The sequence below is a fragment of the Protopterus annectens genome, chromosome 11.part0, assembly GCF_019279795.1.
Source record: "Protopterus annectens isolate FY-2018-M chromosome 11.part0, PAN1.0, whole genome shotgun sequence".
In the NCBI taxonomy this organism is placed as follows: Eukaryota; Metazoa; Chordata; order Ceratodontiformes; family Protopteridae; genus Protopterus; species Protopterus annectens.
Window position 1 is genome coordinate 199,329,083 of NC_056745.1, and position 20,944 is coordinate 199,350,026.

At 43.9% G+C, this 20,944-nt stretch overlaps 1 protein-coding gene across 1 annotated transcript in view; it reads right to left on the minus strand.

The window, feature by feature from the left end:
• The window catches only part of DDX11 (DEAD/H-box helicase 11), a 1,280,855-nt gene that overhangs the window by 417,689 nt on the left and 842,222 nt on the right, over window positions 1–20,944 (minus strand). The window lies entirely within an intron of this gene.

Here is a 20,944-nt window from a genome sequence, read left to right on the forward strand (position 1 = left end):
TTTAGTAAAAATGGGACAGGAGTCTCAATATCATTGTGAATACATAAACAATTAAACCCTTCTTTTAATAAAATTAAACCGGTACAGTGACATAAAACATCCAATAAAAAATGACTAACTGGAAGAGTCTAACTAGACAATGCCTTCTAATAAAACTGTAGCCATTTCACCACACTAAGAAGCTGAGTTCTTCACATCTTTATGCAGCAGAACTGCATTTTCCTGAAATGTGGCCGCCTTCTCTGCTCAGTAACAAAACCGAATTGCAGTGAGTATGTCAAATTACTTGTATACATGGGACTGTGTGGTAGCTACCATGGTCACAGTAGACTGTACTGCATTCTAAGTGCTATCAGGAATTCTTTTTAAACTGTTCCTTCATTAAGACCTCCAGTATTAGCTTGCACCCCCTAAGACAAGAAAACAAGCACCATCAATAGCAAATAGATTTGCACTAAAGTTGAACTGCAAAAAAAATGAACTTATGTTCTTACCATAACGTCCCATGTATGTTCATAGGTTCATACTAGGCTATCTGCCCAAGGGCATTTATAAGCCTAGCCCATAGTTATGTGGCTTTCGCCACCCCTTTAGTTTGAATAAAAACTATGCCTATCATTTTTCTGTGCCTCTGTCAAGCAGTGACACTGAAGTAATCCCTGGGGTATATCTGCGATCTCCCATCCATTGGTCAAGATTCCTCTTGAACAAGGCCAGCGAGGTGCTCTGCCTCACATGTACCGGATTTTGTTCCACAGCATAGGAGTCTCTGGGTGATGAATCTGTCCCTCCAGCACGTTCTATTTATAACCGTGTCAAGGTTTAAGTCTCCGCCCTTGTGGTTCTGAGGGATCTAGATTTTTGAGGTGAAGCATATTCATCAAATCTGGGTTTGACATGGCCTTATATGTCAGGCACAGGTCACCTCTGAGCAAGCGGTATGAGACTGAATAAAGCTGGAGTTCTTTCAGTCGGGCAGCATAAGACATATTTTTGAGACCCTTTATCCTTTTGGTGAGGAACTTTTGGGGCCTTTCAAGCTGCATCAGGTGTCTGGTCAGATACATTCGAACGGGCATTGTACTCAATCATAGGTCTAATGAGTGATGAGTACAGGGGACGATGACCTCCCTTGATCTAGATGTGAATCCCTTCATGATCAGGTGGGCGATATAGAAGGTTTTCCTAACTACTTTAGCAACATGAGTGTCAAACGAAAGACTACTGTCAACTTGGGTCCCCAGATCCCTGATGACTTTTTCTGTGCTCAGTGGATTGTCACCTATATGGTAGCTAGGGGTAACCTTGTTTTTCCCGAAGGGTATGACTATGCATTTTTTGGCGTTTAACTTCAGGCCATGGTTCTGGTACCAGTTATCCGTTTCTGTGAGGCCCTTCTGGAGGATATCTGTGTCAGATGTGTTTTCGACTATGGCGCCCAGTTTGCAGTCATCTGCAAACTTTGTCAGCCATAACCCTCCTGTGTTTGCTTGTACTTCAAAAGTAGATGCCGAACAAGAGTGGACCCAGGACTGAGCCCTGTGGGACACCACTTGTGACAGGCTTTGAGTCTGACATGGCTCCAGCAACTCTGACCCTGTGGGTTCTGTCGCAGCCAGTTTGCAACCCATCTTGTGATGTATGGGTTTACATTCAAGCTGATGAGTTTTTCGATGATACCTGAGTGGGGTATTGTGTCAAGGCCTTTGCCAGGTCGAGGTAGGCTGTATGGACTGCCTTTCCCTCATCAATGGCCTTGGTGACTGTCTCAAAAAGTCAACCAAGTTTAAGAGGCAGGATCTGCCTTTGACAAAGCCAAACTGGGTTGGATCCAAAGTCTGCAAGTTCCCTATGTCTTTATTTATGAGTTCCATTATGATCCTCTCCATGGCTTTGCAGATAAGGCTTGTCAAGCTAATGGGGCGGTAATTTCCAGGGTCTGTGGAGGCACCGCCCTTATGAAGTGGGACCACAGTCGCCGTGCACCACTCCTTGGCACGATCCTGAGGTGAGGCTAAGATTAAACAGCTGTCCTAACTGTGGGTTTAATTCCTCGTTGAGTTCATGAAGCACACAGCCGGGACACCATCCGTCCCATGGATGCTGTGTTTTTGCCTTAGTGAGGGCAGTTCTCACCTGGGCATTGGAGATGTTTGGGGGCTACAATCCTCTGGAATAGATATCTCTCCTTTGGGGAGGGGGAGTTTGCACTGAACCTGTCAGCCAGTATGTTAGCAATGTGTGTAGGTTCAGTAATTTTCACATCATTTTGAACTAATTCTGAGCATATCTGGGAGTTTCCTCCTAGGTTTCTAACATAGCTAAAGAAGGCCTTATGATTGTCTTTAGAGTCCTTGGCGATTTTTCTCTCAAAATTTGCCTTTGATGATTTTATGAGAGCTCTTAGTTTTTACTTATAATGATCAAAGGTGTCTTACCTTTCAAGGATTTTGCTCTATCTTGTAATAGCTTCCTCCTTTTGTTGTAGAGCTTGTTTATGGCTGGGGTCCACCAGACTGGACGCTTGCCTTTGGTACAGAGAGTCTTAGTTTTGTTTGGGATTGCCTGATCCATGCAGTCCTGTAGGTGCTGGTAGAAGGCATTTGTAAGTGATTCAGCAGTTTGAGTAATGTTTACCACTGGCTCAGGGGCCTTAAAGGAGACCACACTAGTTTTTAGAAGTGTGAAATCGGCTTTTGAGAAGTTTTTCACTGTGGTCTTTTTTGTTTCAGGGGGGGGCGGGATGAGGACCTCCAGCGAGATTAGTTTATGATCTGATCTCACCAGTGAGGGTATACTTCCGGTGTTGAACATTTTGATCCCATGTTCGTGATGATGAGATCAAGTATGTTTTCACCTCTTGTGGGGATGGTGACTAGTTGTTCCATGACATTTGAGTTTATGAACTCCAGGAATCTTTGGGTTAGAGTGTTTGGGCTTGAGTAGTGTTCCCAGTCTATATTAGGGTAGTTGAAGTCACCTAGTATGATGGTGTTTGGAGATACATTTATCCCTCCAATGTTTTCAGGAAGGCCATGTGAGGTTCCTGAGTTTGAGAGGGTGGCCTGTAACATGCTACAAATTGCAGAGCAGTCTTGCCTATGGTTAATTGCACCTGGATGGTCTCCGATGCATCGACCTTGAGGTGTGGGTGTCCTTTATGAATATGGACACCTCCTTTCTTGGTGTTGTCCGGATTTTGGGGCCGGAACGCATGATATGAGGTGAAACCTGTTAGTGCTGGGGTGCTCTCAGGAGCCTTGAACCAGGTTTCTGTCACAGCACAGACATCGATGTTCTCCATTTTGAGAAGGGCCTCGGGTGCGTGCATCTTGAGATTGAGACTTCTGGCATTGAGCAACATTACCCTTAGTTTTTCCTTTTGGTGTTCTAGGGTGGTAGGTTTAGAATTTGAGCCTTGCCTAAAAAGGCACTATGGGGGTGGCAAGAGCCTTTGCCAATATCCGGAAGCCCAGGGGTGACAGGTGCAAGCCGTCCCTTGCGAAGCAGCGTGGCTTGTCCAGCATGTCATCCCAGGCAGACAGACATTGATCCTTTGAATGACACCAGAATTTAAGCCAATTATTAAAGCTGATCATCTTATCACTGTATTGTGGCATCATTCTAGGTGAAGGTAGGATACTGCTCAAGGTCAGGGTCATACCTGCCTACTACTTCTGAGGCTACAGTCAAAGTCCATCCTGTCCTTTATTCTCACTGTTGGGTCGGATCCGATCTATCGGATCCATTTCGGCCATTACATCGAGGTCCTCGGCTTAGCTCTTGGGCATTTTCCCTACCCATAATGCAATTCCCCAGCTACCTCTGATGTTGTTTACCCCCCAAGCAGTGAGTAAGTGAATAATGTTACTACAGTTATATTAAAAACCCCTACTACTTCTGAGGCTACAGTCAAAGTCCTGTAAAAACCCAATAAGAGCTACTCAGTCTTCCAGGAAAGTAGGAAGGGGGTTATTGTGGGTGGGTTGTGAGAATAAAGAACAAAATGGACGACACACATGGAACGTTATGGTAAGAACATAACTTCTTTATGTGATGTTGCCAATCTGATCTTTATTCTCACTGTTGGGACCACTTCCCTAGCTACCTGATTCTTGGGTGGCTCATGGCAGAATATTCCTCAGAACCATAGAACCAAAGGATGCTCTACTCCTACAGGCCAACTCTAACTTGTAATGAGTAATAAAGGTATGCGGCTTTGCCCAAATTGCCGCTGCACAGATGCTGTCCAAAGGTAATCTAGCTTGGAAAGCTGTAGAGGCAGATACTGATCTGGTGGAATGAGCCTTGATAGTATTTGCTATAGTCTTGTTAGAAATGTAGATGAAAGATATACATATCAGATAAATGTAGATGAAAGATATACATTGTGAAAGCCAATTGGATAGTGTTACTTTAGAAACTAGTTCTTCTTTTCGAGTTTCTGAATAGGGGACAAATAGTTGATCTGTCTCTAAATTCTGATGTTCTGTGCAAATAAAAATGTAGCTGTCTGTGAACATCTAGAAGATACAAACTGTGGGAATTTCTCCCTCCTTTTCTTAAAGATCATTCTTCTTAACCAATATTCCATTCATAAGATGTATATCTGAGATGGCTTAGTGGTAAATCACTTTGTCTATGGTGTGCAGGGTCCAGGTTTTGATCCTAGCAGAGGCTGCTTATTTTTTATGTTGGGTGGGAGGTTGGCATAATGGTTAAAGTGTTTACCTTATAAACCCAAGGTGCAGGGTTTGATTCTGACATGGGGTAATTGGCTAGGCTTATAATAGCCCACATGGGCAGTTAACCTAGTACTAATCTATGAACCTATAAATAAAAACACATTTCAAGACATTAGAAAAATGCAACTGCTATCTCTCTGGTCATATAACTTAACCTCTTTGTTCCCTTCACCTGTCTACATACCTTGCTCTGACTACTTCTGATTCATTCTGTATATAATGTCATGTATCTATCGTGTTTTCCCACGGCGAGACTGAAATAGGTCCAGTAGAATTAGTACTCTGCCCATGTTAACAAATTCACAATAAAATAAATAAATACTTGCATGGAAAATTTTTTTAAGTAGTTGTTTTACAATACGTTTTCTTACTAGGAACTAAGAACAACAGTTCTTACATGCACTGCATGCATATCTGATTCAGACTTAAGACTGCACTTTGATCTAGAACCATTTCAGAGCTTCTTATGGAGTAAGATACAACTCTTCCATGCTGCTGGTGAATTAGCTGTAAGGCGCATTTGTTTCATACATTTTTGGTTCCCCTTGTAACTGCCCGTCATCAACCATATCCTGAAGCCCATACTCAGTCATTGACTCCACATTCCCCAAACCTTTTTTTCCTGCTTGCTTCAGTCTGTTATCTTTCATGTACCATGTCCTTTTTCTACAGTCCAAGTGGCATACCTGTAGAGATGCTTACAGGTTCAGTTTCACAGGATGTTACTAGGCTATTGACCCGAGGGTCTTTACAAGCCTAGCCATTAAATCCCAATATAATACTAGGTGAGAGATATTGTCCATGCTCAATATTTTCTAGTAAGGACTGCACATGGTCAGGCATGGGAAATCCCTGGCAGAAATTTACTGTTTTCCATTCAGCGATCCAGGTTGTGCTTAAACAGTCCATGGAGGTGCTCTGATTGACATGGATTGGAAGCCTATCTAGAGGAGTTCCAAACTCTGAAAGATGCATCTGTCTCTCCAGCAGGTCCTATTTATGTTGCAGGCTAGAATGAGGTCTCTGGAATGGGTGATTCTAGTCCCATTTGGCTTACAGATGGGCAGCATTTTCATAAGAATGGGGTCAGACATAGCCCTGTAATCCAGACATAAGTCCCCTCAAAGTAGTCTATATGCTACCGAGTACAGTGACAGCGACTTCAGTCTGTCCATATAAGATATGTGCTAAATATCCTGAATTTTCTTAGTTAGAAATCTCTAAGGTCTCTCAAGTTTCTGCAGGTGTCGGGTACAGTATATACCAAATGGAGCATTATATTCAATAACAGGCCTGATGAGGGATGAGTACAGGTGAGTTATAATCTCTTTTGCTCTTGAGGCGATGCCTTATCTCATGCTTGACTTAGATGATAATACCGGGCCCATTGTGTAGGAAGTTAAATGTACTCTGGAAAAAGGAAACTGTGCTTCAGCTGTATTTGTCCTTTAAAGACATTGGCTATACTAGTACTAATGTAAGGCAGGTGAAGTTACTTGGCCCACTTAGTCTGCTACTCTGCCAAATCTATGGGTTTTACCAATTAACATAATGCATGCCTTTTAAATAATACATAGAGCTGCAGCTGGTATTTCCATGTACCTGATTCTCAAAAATTACAAAGTCGCCCCTCCAAAGAGGCATGCGCATGTCAAATGCAGTTTTTTTTTTGAGAACCAGTTTTTTTTTTTTTTTTTTAAAACCATGTACTTTTTCCAAGTTTAGATCTGTACCCATGAAAATAAATAAGATAAAGTGTTCATATTAGGTTACAGTAAAAATGCATATATAGACATACAATGCCGTGATGCATCAGTTTGTTTGGTACAGTTTCAGCAGTACTTAGGTAAATTACATAATTGTTTTAACTTCATTTTTTTATTATTTTAATTGGCATACTGGATGCAAGGACATTTTTCAGCTATAAACTTCCTAGATACAAAACTGACTCAACTAGACAAATACAATATTACAGGTAAATAATTAGAATAAAACACATTTCATAACTCGGCAATGGCTACAGTATTGGAACATAGGTGAAACAGAGCACATACAAAATGAAATGGTTTTATCTGTTATATGATGGCAAAACAAAAGTTTTCTTCAGAAATAGGGAGTGGTTTATCAAACTTCAATAAACAGAGGACAGTTGGAGGTTAATTATTCAGATAATTAAAGACAGTTTAGCCTGACGGTGGTTAACAAGCCTAAACTGTTACTAGGGAGCTAGTGCTAAGTGGAAGTAAATTCTAAATTCTGCAGTCAAGTAAGAGGAGTTTGTGCAGCATTCTGGGGAGCAGATTAGGTGAAACAGAATGGATGGATTAGAACCAGACGACTTCAAATGCCATGCAAAAAAATTTAAATTTGAAAGGGAAGCTTAGGGTAAATACTCATAAAAGAGAATTTTGCAGATTAATAAGGAATAAACTATGCTTGCCCTTGATGAAACGGGAGGAAGTTTTGTTTGCTTTTGGCAATTTCAGGCAGTGGGGTTCAAGGTACGAGAACTGAGTCATGAACTTTTAGACTTTCTGCAACATGATATCAAGTCTACTGATTTTGATAAGAGATCTTTCAGTAATTACAAGACATCTATACTCCAAAATAGGTATGTATGCATTTTCCAACAACAGATTTTTAGTCCATGAGCAAGTTGAAGTTATAGAACACAAAGCAAGAAGAACCTTCCGAGCTGCTGATAGTATGTTGAAGTCTAGAGAAAAACAGAAGATGATGGTTGAGCTAAAAGAGTATAGGGGAGGTTACCTAATAGGAATTTCACTGACAAGTCCTATGAAACCTGGCATAAGGGTCTATCAATCACTAAAAAATCATAACCTCTCGTCACAGATCTGGAAAGATTCTGTTAGAAAGAAAGATTGACAGTATGTTGTAACAATGGTAAGAAATGAACTGTACATTTTTATAAAGAATGCTATCTAGTCCTGCAACACCTAAAGTTAGGCAATTTTGGCAATTAATTGTTGACTTCCCTTTTTGTTGTCCTTACAAAGTGAGAAGTGTGTGTGAAGTCCTTCAGCTAGCTTTTGCTTATCTTGTTGACAGATCCTGTGGCTAAGGACAGAGTTGGCAGTCAGAATTCATTAGCAAATAGCTCTGCTATGTTGGTGGAAGAAGGCATTTTTTTACCTCATTAATTTAGGCAAGTGGCTTGTACCTTGCACAACTATTCCTGCAATGGTACAAAAATATTTAGTAGAAATTCAAAACAGTTGTTAAAGTCAGGTTCACAAGTAACAAAGGTGAGCTGACATTTGTAAGAACATCTAGAAGAAATGGTTCAAGATTTTGTCTGAAGCAAAAGTACAATGGAGCTGGGATTTCTGTGGGCATAAAAACATAATCATGGAACAATGACAACTATTTCAACTACAGTGTTGTCTTTTAGGCTGCATTTAATGTCGTTATGGTTTTCAATCCTCCTTATCTTGCATTTTTATGTTAACGACCTTACTTGTAACCTTTCATCAGTATGACCATTTGTAGCTACTGTAATAAACTTTTGCTGTCCTTTCAGTTCCATCTATATCGTCTCCTCTTACAGATTCAGTATTGGAGGAGCATCTTCTGGCAATCAAGGTAGTGTCTCTGTACCTCAGCTGGCCCTGGGGCTGTAGGTTCAATAAATTTATCAGACAAAATCTGCCTCTACAATACAACTTCTGCAATGCAGCTGCAGTCTTCCACACTTTTGCTTGTATTAGCATTCAATCTTTTTTGTTCTTGACTCATTAAACCCTACTGATGTGTCCAGGCACTTCTCCAGGATTATCCTAATGATGCTTCTAGGCATCAAACACTGCCTATTTACATTACATTAATAATTTTAAAGCCATGCTACATATAAGCTATTGAAAGACTATTTTAAAAGCTTGCATGATGGAGAACACAGCTGCATTGACAGTTGACCACTATCTATTGCACATACACAGACACTGAATGTTAGTCATGCATTATTTATTTAGATTTACTAAATTTCATATTTCTCTAAATCTCAAAAATTAAGAGACAAGTTCACAAGCCTCTATAAAAGCATGATAGGTCACACCATAAATTAATGAAAACAGGCGTTCACTAAGCCGAATAGCTGAGGTACAGCAACCCCCATTAATACCTTAAGCCTAAACACAGACTTGAATGTTAGGAAGAAAGTACAGTTGTGTACACTTACCATAAATGTAGATGTTTGAGTGTATTCACTGTTGCAGTCATCACCTGTGGGTTAACCCTGCTGTGGTAGCCCTCAGCCGGCCCGAATACCAGAGTCAATGTTTTTCTGCATCAGCTGTTGTCACCTGTAGACTTACGTCAGGTCATCAGTGCTATAAAACAAGGGAGCTGACGCCATTACATCAGTTTTTCTTGCCCTAACCAGACAGGAGCCCCAGGAAATATGTCAAAGCAGTCTTGGCAGTTAACAACCACCCCAAGAAACCTATGTCTCCTTAAATAAAGAGGATATAAGGGGGAAAGAGGGAGGGAAACCAAGAGTGCAACAGTGAATACACTCGAACATCTATATTTATGGTAAGTGTACACAACTGTACAATGTTCTTTGCATTTCACTGTTGCAGTCATCACCTGTGGGAGGATTCTGAAAGCTGAAGAGAGGGGTGGCAGGATTAGTTAGAACCTAGGCATGGGTAAGGAGGCCCTGCATCAGTGCAGAGGCAAACCCTGCCCTAGCCATAGAGAAAAGAGGAAGGTGGTAATGCTTTGTAAAGGTATGGACCGAGGTCCAGGTGGCAGCTTCCAAGATGTCTCTGGTGGGAACTGCTCTGAGGAATGCTGTGAAAGTGGAGGCTTCCCTAGTGGAATTGGTACGAATAGACTTAAGGGGAAGTTCCCCATAAAATCTGTAGCAGAAATGGATACAGTGCCATATCCATTTGGAGATAGTTTGCTTGGAAATCGGCTTCCCCTCTGCCCCTAGGGCAAAACTGACAAGAAATTGGTCCGTTTTTCTGAAGGGTTTAGTACGGTCCAGGTAGTATCTGAGCTGCCTGTGCACGTTTAGGGAGTGCAGAATTCTTTCCCCCTTGTTTTGAGGGTTAGGGAATAAGGTAGGCAGATGAATGGCTTGGTTGAGAGTCACATTAGATACCACCTTGGGCATAATGGAGGGATTAGTCCTAAGGGAAACCCTGTCTGCATGGAAAATGATGAAGGGCTCAATGGCCATCAGTGCCTGAAGTTCAGAAACCCTTCTGGCTGAGGTGATAGCTAGCAAAAAAGCAGTCATCCAGGAGAGGAATTTCAGTTCTGCTGAAGCAGTAGATTCAAAGTGTGGTAAGGTTAGTTTTTCCAAAACATAATTAAGATCCCAGGCTGGCGTGGGAGGCCTTCTGGGAGGTCTGATATTAGAAGCCCTTCTGAGGAATTGTTTAATTAAAGGGTGAGAGAACAGGGGCTGGTCTGTATTAAACTGAGCTGAAATGGCTGAGGCGTGGATTTTAACAGAAGAGGAGAGGCCACTATTGAGTAATTCCACTAGAAAGTCCAGGATAAGAGGGCCAGAAGGTTGTGAGGAACTGGCACCAGGAGCAGAATCTTTTCCATTTCCTTGTGTAACATTTTCTGGTGCTGGGCCTTCTGGCCTCTGTGATAATGTCTAGGACCTGCTTGCTTAGCAAAAGCCCTTCTCTTACCTTGGAAGTATCAGCCATGCTGATAGCTTGAGAGTCTGCAAATCTGGGTGCAGCATTTCCCCCTCTGCTTGAGTCAAGAGGTTTGGGATCTGGGGAAGCTGCCTGGGAGGATGAGATGTCAGGCTGCGCAGCAAGGGGTACCAATGTTGTCTGGGCCAATCTGGAGCAATGAGGATGGCCTTGGGCCTCTCCTCCCTTATCTTTTACTCCCTGCAGAATTTATTTATCATTTGTTGACTGGGAAAGAGATCCACCTCTAGGTTCCACACTTGAGCCTGCATTTTCAGCGGTGGCCCGGGGAGAAATGCTCCAGATGCATGTCTTTGGAATGCGGGAGGAAACCGGAGTACCCGGAGGAAACCCACGCAAACACAGGGAGAACATGCAAACTCCACACAGAAGGCACCCCAGCCAAGAATCGAACTGGAGAACCTCTTGCTGTGAGGTGACAATGTTAACCACTGCACCACTGTGTGGTGGTGTCTGTTTTGATAAGAAGAACTCCTGGCCTGAGATGGGGCTGGAAGGATATCAGACCCTTTTGCACTGCAATCATTTCCTTCTGGTTGATATGCCAGGGAAGATGATTGGCATCCCAAAGACCTTGGGTGCACCTGCCTGCTAGGTGGGTACCCCAAGCGATGTCTGAGGCGTCGGTGGTAATGATCTACCTGGTGGGGTGGTGGATGAAGGGGAGACCCTGGATCACAGGGAGAGAGGTCTCTAGAGGCTGTGAGTGCTGACACCAAAGGTACCTTAGATACCACTGACGTTTCTTCATGTGTAACCTGGCCAGAGTAATTAGAATGATGCAAGAAACCATGTTCCCCATGGCTTGCAGGAACTTCCTGTGAGGTGACTTTTGGACACCAGCTGGGAAAAACAGAGAGACAGGAGGCTCTGCTTTTCTGGCGATAGGAAGGCCATTTGGGATGCTGTGTCCAGCAGTGCTCCCAGGAAAATGATCCTCCTGGAGGGAGTCTGCTTTGATTTCTTCTCGTTGATGGTGAACCCAAGGAAGTTAGGAGGGTTTTGACTAAGTGTAGGTCCTGGAGCAGATTTTCTCTGCTTTCTGCCTGAATGAGGCAATCGTCCAGATAAGGGTAAATCTGTATATTTTTCTGTCTGCAAAATGCTATGGCTGGGGCCAAACATTTGGTGAAAATCCTGGGAGCAGTAGATAAGCCAAATGGAAGAGCAGAGAACTGAATGTGTTGTGAGCCTGCTCTGAAGCGTAGGTATTTCCTGCAGGATTCCCTTATGGGGATATGGAGGTATGCATTCTTTAGGTCCAGGGTCACTAACCAGGCACTTTTTGTCAGTACAGGCAGCAGCTGCTGCAGGGTTAGCATTTTGAATTTGGGGACTACCAGGGATCTGTTCAGAATGGAGAGATGCAGGATGGGGCGCCGATTGCCCTCCTTTACGGGAACAAGGAAAAGCCTGGAATAAAAACCTTTGCCTGCTTGATCTGCGGGGACAGGTTCTACTGCCCCCTGGGCTATGAGAGTTTGGACTTGCTTCAGTGCCTCTGCCCACTGATTGGGAGGTAAGTCTGAGTACCCTCTGGGAAATAGGAGTTCATTGAAAGTGAATTTGTATTCCTGAAAAATTATCTTTAAGACCCACTGGTCCTTGGTTACAGACAGCCAATTTTCTCTGCAGAGGGACAGCCTTCCTCCGAGCTTTTGGGTGAAAGGAGGGCAGGGAGGGTGGAAGTCATTGAGAGTTTTTGCCATAGAGGAACTCCCTGCCTTAGAGGCAGATGTGGCCCACTGTTTGGTTCTCTGTTGACTCTGCTGTAGGGACCTGGGTGGCCTGTCCCTGCGGGGCTTAGCTTGCCCCTGTCTGCTAGGAGCAGGAAAGGACCAGTGCTTAGAGGGAAAATTCCTGCTGTATCTAGGAGGTTGAACCTGAAAGAAATCTTTTATGATTTGCATAGATTTTGCTTTGTCTTCCATCTTTTTAAGCACTTCTGCTTTTTCTCCAAACAAGCTGTCTTTATCCAAAGGTGCATCAATTAATTTAGACTTGACATGATCAGGTAGAGGTTGTTCCTTCCACCATGCGTGTCTCCTAATAACAGATCCTGACACTACTGCCCTGCTAGAAGCTTCTAGTGCATCATATCCACATTCTAATGAGTACTTGGCAAGTAGAGTGCAATAAATCTGCTAACTCCTTAGAACTGGCACAGTCAGGAAAAGTAGAAAACTTTTGTTTTAATAGTTCCAAAGTGTGCTGTTGATATTTTACCATATGGAACTGACAGTTGCGAGCTCTGATAGCTAAGGTTGCAGAAGTGTAAACTTTTTTACCCCATCTGTCCAGAGCTCTGGCATCCTTATCAGAAGGAGTAGAGTTCTTAGCAGAACTAGCCCTAGCTCCATTGAGACCTTGTGTAATGACCTCCGGGTCTGCAGCAGGATTTCTGTACAGGTATTTGTGAGTATCTGGTACTCTGTAATACCTGTCTGGCTTACTGGGAGAAGGAGGAAGGGCATCTGAGGCTAAAATGGATTCATGGAAAACATCATCCACCACTTCTAAAATAGGGGGGATGGCAAGGGGTCTGTGCTGGGGTAGGTCTAGAAATTCTCTTAGCCTTTTCTTAGACTGAGGGAAATCCTGAGATTCCCATTGGAAATGTTCCCTGAGGGTGTGGAGGTTTCCCCAAAGGAGAGGTCTTCTGGTGGGGAGACAGAAGGGATGGATTCCTCTGCATCTGAATCGTTATAACCAGTAACAGGTTGTTGTTCCTCTTCAAAATCTGAATAATCTGATTCCTCAAAATCTTGCTCTGTCAATAGTTCAGAAGAAGGGTGTATTTTCCTTTTAGACGTTGTGGCTTGACTGCCCCTGATAAGGGAAATAAGATCTTCCGCCATCTTAAGCATCTGGGCCTGGGTTGGAGGGGCGGGAGTAAAATGGTGGCTAGAGGTAGATTTTCTAGGGGTGGCCTGGCTTCTAGGCCTAAGATTATTCATCAGTCTGAGAGAAATGGTAGTAGGGTGTGAAGACGTCAGTTTCTGACTAGAATAGGTAGTGCAAAAGACCCCCTCGGAAGCCGGTGCCTGCGTCTCGGCTCTGGACCCAACCGAGGCAGAGACCGCCAAAGACTCTGAAATTTGGGAAGGACACTGGTAGGTCAATGGTCTGGTTAACAGAGAATTCAGAAATGATGTTGGGGAGGAAGGATGGAGTGATACTCTGTCTTCATGTAAGACCAGATAGGGATTTTTGATACACAATGCCTGCAGCTCTGAGACCTGTCTGGCTGACGTGATGGCTACTAAGAACAAGGATTTCCAGGGCAAGAACTTTAGGTCACACTTCGCTGTGGGTTCAAAGGGTTTTTGAGTCAAAGACTGAAGGACTAAAGTGAGGTTCAATGGTTCCGCAGGCTGTCTGACAGGAGGCCTGATATGAGAGGTTCCCTTGAGAAAGGCTTTGCATACACGTAAAGAGATGAGAGGGGTGCCATCTATACCATTGTGGAAGTTAGAAATTGCTGCCAGGTGTACTTGTACAGTAGAAGCAGAGGCTCCATTATCAAAAAACCTAGCCAAGTATTGCAGTAACGTAGTTACTGGAGCCGAATATGAGTCTAGCATGTTGTCTTTAGACGAGATGGAGAACCTTTTCCATTTATCCTGATATAGTCTTCTGGTGGTTGGTTTACGAAAGGCCAGAATGATGTCTCAAACAGGTGAAGTGAGATTAACTTGCTTGGCAACTAACAGAAGTGGAGAAACCAAGCTGTCAGCTTCAGACTGGACAGATTCAGGTGGCTCAACCCTTGGGCGTCAGTAATCAGATCTGGAAGAGGGTCCCGAATCCACGGTGGATATACTAGGTGAGGCTGAAGGAAGGGTAACCAGACTTGTTGAGGCCAGAACGGGGCTATGACGATCACCTTGCATCTCAACCAAAGAGCTTTCTTTAGAAATTGAGGAATCGGGAGAATTGGAGGATAAGCGTAAAGAAGTCCCGTTGGCCAATCGTGAATTAGAAAGTCCCTCGGGGACTCTCCCTCTGGGGGAAAAAGGGCGAAATAGCTGCTGCACTTGTTGTTGGATGAGGAAGCAAAGGCTGGCCCCAGTGGCTGAAGATGTCTGTCGCCACCTCAGGATTGAGGGACCACTCGTGAGGCAGGGGAAATCATCTGTTCAGTTTGTCCGCAATTACGTTGACGCTCCTCGGGATATGTGTTGCTATCAGAAAGCAGTTGGAACTATCGCCCACTGCCAAATTCTCATGGCCTCTCGACACGGGGGTAGGACTTGGTTCCTCCTTGCTTATTGATATACCAGACCACTGACATGTTGTCTGACTGAATTGCAATTGTCCCAGAAGGGAGAACGGGATGAAAAGCTGCAACGTTAACAGCACCGCTCTCAGTTTCAGAACACTGACATGCAGGTGGGCCTCTGAGGTGGACCATGCGCCTTGTACTTTCTTTCACTGGAAATGGCCCCCCAATTGATCAGGGAAGCATCCCTGGTCACAATGACGAATGGGCTGTGGGGACCGAAATGGGCGACTCCAAAGTTCTGCGTCTGTCCTCATCCACCAAAGGAGGTCCCGCTTGCAGGAGTTGTTTATTTGAATCTGGTAAATGGGGGGGTGATAGTTCGGGCACCACTGACAAAAAAGGAGCTATTGTAGGATTCGCATGTGTAGCTTTGCTAGGGGCACTACTGAAATTGAAGCTGCCATGGATCCTAGGGCTTGAAGAACTTCTCTTGCTGAAACTTTTGCTTGACAAAGTATCACTCGGATCTGGAGCCTCAATCGCTGAAGTCTGTGATTTGGGAGTGACACTAGACAGGACCGGGTATTGAACACTGCTCCAATGAATTCTTCAATTGATGTTATTCCCAAAATCTTTACCAGAAAGAGTGTATAATGCAGTGCTGTTACCAGAAGACGCATGGTGGGGGCGGCAAGGAGCCAGTCATCCAAATATGGAAACACCCAAAATCCTTGAAGTCTCAAGTGAGCTGTGACCACTGCCATGCACTTCGTGAACACTCTGGGGGCTGTAGAGAGACTGAACGGCAGGGCACGAAATTGATAATGACTGGCCCCTAGCCAGAAGTGAAGCAGACTCCTGGAGCATTTGTCCATTTTGATGTGGTAATACACATCCTGGACATCTATCGAGCACATCCAATCGCCCTCCCTTAAAAAAGGGAGAATGGACTGAACCGTGACCATCAGGAATTTGGTTTGGGTGACAGACTTGCTTAAGCTGCTGAGATTCAAAATGGGTCTCCAGTCCCCTGTCTTTTTTGCTACCAAAAAGAATCTTGAGTAGAATCCGTATCCATGTTGGTCTGGTGAGACTGGTTGGATGACTCTTTTTTGAGACACCTTTATTATCTCTGAAGTTGCTTCTTCCTTTTGACTAGGTGAAATGTCGGGAAGCTTTTTTGGAAGATTTGGTTGACAAGAAAGGGGAATGGTGTAACCTCTGGTGATTATACTCTGCACCCAACGATCGGTGGTAATAGAGTGCCAGGCAGCTTGGTGCAGGGAAAAACAACCCTCAACTCCTTCCAGAGGTAAGCAATCAAGCTGCTCCTCAGGAGCGCTGGTAAGGCTGTCCAGAGAAGGACTCCTGGAGCCTTGGTTACGAGGACCCCCTCTGCCTCTGTAGGGGCATCTTCCGGAATTGTTACCCCCTCTGGCCCTGGGGATATTATCAACAAGTGCGGCACAGAAAGAACCCTGAGATTTTTTTGTGCCACATTTGCCCACTCCTCCGATTCCTGGAGAATGTACGTTGAGGATTGGAAAATTGTAGGCCTACGGCAGACAGGGTCTTGGCATCTTGCTCGCACCTGGCTGGAATGTCCTTCACTTTGAGGCCAAAAAGGGACAATGCTTCGATGGGAGCATTCAAAAAGGAAGACTTGAAGGGGTACGCGAGGTCACAAATGCGCATCCAGGCATGACGCCTCATGACAATGCCTGAACCCGCTGATCTAGCCGCCCCTTTGGTCGCATGTGAAAACAACCTCATGGACGAGTTGGAGATCAATTCCAGGGTTGCAAACTGCGAGGCCACTTTATCCCAGACCTCTTCAGATAGCTGTCCTGCAAGTGTCCCAGAGTGTTCGGAAATCAAATCCATCTGCAGCCTCGTAAAATGTGCAAATAGTTTAGTGATCGTATTGCATAGGTCCCTGATGCAAAAACTCGCTTCCCAAGTCTGTCCACCGCCCAGGACTCCCTGTTGGGCGAGTGGAAAGCGGGACATTCCTCAGCCAAGTCATTTTCCGTGGCTGCCGCCACCACCATAGCGTCGACTTGTAGCCCTCTGGACCAATGCGGGTTCTTCTAAGGAGGGAAAAGAATTTTGTCAGGTCTCCGAGGGATTGACTCAATGGAGTCAGGGTTCTTCCAAGCACACTGCACGACAAGCTGGACAATTTCGTTGGCAGGCGGGGTCACCCAAGAGGTAGAAGGCCATGCGCGGACAGCCTGCAAGAACACGGACTCCTCAGACAAAGGGTTGGAGGGCTTCCAGTCACCTCTCTGTTTTAGCATTTCTGGGATGTCTCTGATGGAGACATCATCAGGAGGTGACCATGGGGACCCTTCACCATCATCGTAATCCATGTCTTCTGTAAAAGACTCCTCGGGTGAGTCCATGTGCTTCATCTTACATGTCATCTTTCGAGGGGGCTCCTCAGTGGGGGTCTCTGAGGAGGACTCGGAAGAGCGGGAACCCTGGACAGGGGCGTACTATGGCTTCTCTGCCTGGTGCCCCCGGCGGGTGGTCTGTGGCAGCTGTAGCTCAGGTGGCGAAAACTGGGGTTCTGACATCAAAGGAGTGCTTCCAGAAGAGAGACATCTCTCCATCGCATGGAAAGCAGGTCCACCTGAAGAGGGATGGGAGCCTGGAACAGAGAAAGACAACCTCGGGACCAGGGTCACACCCCGCTCCAACGAACTTGCCCCCGTGGATAGAGCCTCAAGCAGGATCAGTGCGGACGTGTCTATCGGCACAGAGGATGGAACCAAAGAAAAACATGGCTCCGTGCCCAGAGCTGAGGCGCCCGCCCCCCAATCCCCAGACTGAGGAAGGACCAATTGGGCAGGAACTGAATACCAAAGGGGCAAAATCGGAGCCAGAGTGAGGTCCACTATAGGAGCCAAGGTGATGGGTTCTGAGAAGGACACATTGGAGCAGAAGGTTTCGGAACTGGAATGGTCGACGGAGGAGAGTAAGACAGAGTTTGGGGAGAAACCAACCCAAGTCCTGCAGGTGGATGGGTCTTAGAAAGTAGGGGCATCCTCCTGGCTGCCAACAGCTGGTCCACAAAACGCACCACATCGTGTTCTGACAGGCTCCTGGTGGACCTAGTGGATACTCCGGATGGAGAGTCAGGACAGTCAATGAACGGGCTATACATCTGGCCCAGGAACAATCTACGGAGGGGGAGTATCGGGTCTGTGGAGTAAGGTCTGCAGGCACCGAAGTCGCAGGTTTTGAGACCGGGATTAACGGGATCAAATACAACTTGGTTGGAAAAATGCTTAGTGCCGAAGTGGCACTCAGAGCTGAAATGGTAGGTTCCAAAATTGTAACTGACGAAAACATTGAAGGCGTGCCCAGAGCTGTAGTAGCCACAGGTGCCAAAGTCATAGTAGGCGTAGTGAGGGCTATCATTGGTGCCGGAGGCAGCATCAGTGCCAAAGCTGGTGCTGATATTGTAGGTTTCGAGATGCTCGGAGCCGACAAGGACGGAGCCGTAGATTTTGTCTTTTGTAGTAGGGGTTGAGACCTCCATTGCAGAAATGAACTCTGAAAAGGGAGATTTAAATAACCTTTTTCAGTATCAGTTTATTTTTGCGCTCATTAAGAGTGCACTGACTGAAACTCTGACAAATGTCACAAGGAGGTTGCACCGAAAGGTGGGGCACCCCCAAACAGTATACACAATCATCGTGAGAATCACTATTAGGTAACTTGCCTTTACATGAAGCACAATGCTTAAACCCTGAAGTACCTTTCTTATCTGACATCTTGACAGAGAGACACCACAGGCAAACAGTTTAACCAGTCTGTAGTAATAAGTCAAACACAATTCAAAAACAAAATAAACCACACAGTTGTAACACTATAGCGATAAGTAAAGGTAAGACAGAAACACCTTACTGAAAAAAAAAAAAAAACACTAGCAGGCTAGGAAATGAGGTAAAATACCAGCTATGGTACTGAAGGAATACCGCAAGGGTAAGGGAAGAAGGCCATACCAACAATGGTACTTAAAAGTTTACCAACGGTAATTATGGGTAGAGCAGAGAAGAAAGATCAAAGTCTGACAGAAGAAAAAACACCAGAGATGCTAATCGCTCACTAAAAGAGAAAAATATCAAAAGTTTTCCACACAAAATATCAAATAAAGTTCCACTTCGCTGAGAGCTCGGCTGAAATGCGGCTTTACGGCTACGCAGCAAAGGAGATCTGAGGTAACAGGGAGAAGGGCATTCTGGGTAGAAGCTTAGCTCGAGATCTTTTCGCTTGCTCGAGCTTGGTAAAAAGGCTGATTCAGGTTCCGAGCCCCATCAGTGATGAATGGAAAGAAGATTAACATCATCAGATAAACAGTTTGACACATGTAAATTAACTGGGGTAACAGAAGTGCAAGCCACTTAGCTAAAAATAATAATTTAAATTGTGATTTAATACTAAATAGGCCTATAAGAAATTACCTGCAAGGGATCGTTTCTGGGTTTTAATATCAGGTTGATCACAACTTTTTTACATGACTGGGACTGAAAACCTGTGGAAAGAACTCCATTTGTCAGCTTAGTAAAATTTGCTATAATATTTTGTCTCCCTAAGGTATACACTTCCAGTGGTGATACATCAAGTCACATGGCTTTCCCTCTTGCTTGCTCAATTAACATCAGACACTTCATGACTAGAAATCAGTCTCAACACATCAAGCTACTGAGCCAGAGTTAAGTGAATCAAGGGTACACAGAATAAAGAAAACTGTGCATCATACTCTGGTGTCCATATAGAAAAGGCTCCATTGTACTCAAGTCTGTAAAATGTACGTAGCAAAGACCTCCAAAACTTCCCATGAAAAGGCAACCATTTTACAATTTGCAGGATTCCTGACTATGGTTATTATTCTTTCAGATACTTGCTGCTGTCAATCTCAGCACAAGATGTTTCTGAGATTGATGACTGACATCAGAATTTCTGGTTCGTTCCACTTTGTATTATAAATACTAATTTAACTTGCGGAATGGGAGATTTCCCTCTCCTTCACTATAGTGCGATCTCGGAGTAGGTAAGTGAAGTGTAGCCAGTCCCATATCATATTAGAAATCAGTTTATATACCCTGCAAGATAGCCCCCTATAAAGACTGGAATCTTCAGTTAAATTTGGTGCTGGTCAATAACTCAAACATCTCAGAGTGGCAAGTGTGCCTTTAAAATCTTCACAGACTCCCTGAAAGATTCCAGTCTGGATTGCCGGAAAACCTCTCCAAGCACTATAGAACTTATTGACGATATCCTGAAAGGAGTGCCCTGTACAAAAAAGGCTCAACCTTCCAGTGATTTAATTGTGTACCGTCTTCCATAGATCAATAACCTCAAACATCGTTGTGTATACTGTGCGACGACAAAAAACAATAACCAAAATAAATGGTCCACATAGTCCAAGGCAGCACAAGACAGAAGAACAAATTCTGGTTTACTAATAAACCACCGGTTGAAACGAGACAAAACAATGAATCAATAATGAATGAAAACTATTTTCCCGTATATAGTTTTTGTCTCGTTTCAACTGGTGGTTTATTAGTAATCCAAAATTTGTTTTCGTCTTGTGCTGTCTGGGACTACGTGGACCCTTACTTTTGGTTATTGGCTCCCATTGATCAAATTAACAGCAGTGGGGGGATCGATCTGATAAAATTACTGGCAGAATATGGAAGAGTTGAAACTGATATTCATCTTCTGGTGCCATTTAACTGTGCAACAGACTATACAGTTTGGTACCCATTACACTAAGCAGGACTATTATTAATTAATTTATTTATTTTTGCTTTAAATAACGTTGAAGTTCTACTTCCTCAATATAAATTGATTTATCTTCCACATTAACAACAGTCCTAATGTCTTCAACATAGGTTTTTCTTAATATTCAGTGCACAGGTCATTATTATGCACACATGTATACACACATAGTCAATTCGTATAAATCATTTCGTTATATAATAACTAACCCCTCTCTTTTTATGCAAAATTCATTTTTATAGCCTTTAGTTTTCATGCCAAAATTCAGCTCTTACAATCTGTTCTATAAGTGACTGATTAGCCCATTTATATATATATATATATATATATATATATATATATAGAGAGAGAGAGAGAGAGGTAACTTTGTATTGCTTTTAAACTGTCTGATATATATATATATATATATATATATATATATATATATATATATATATATATCTATGGATTCTATACATTTGGTCGAAAATGGAATATAG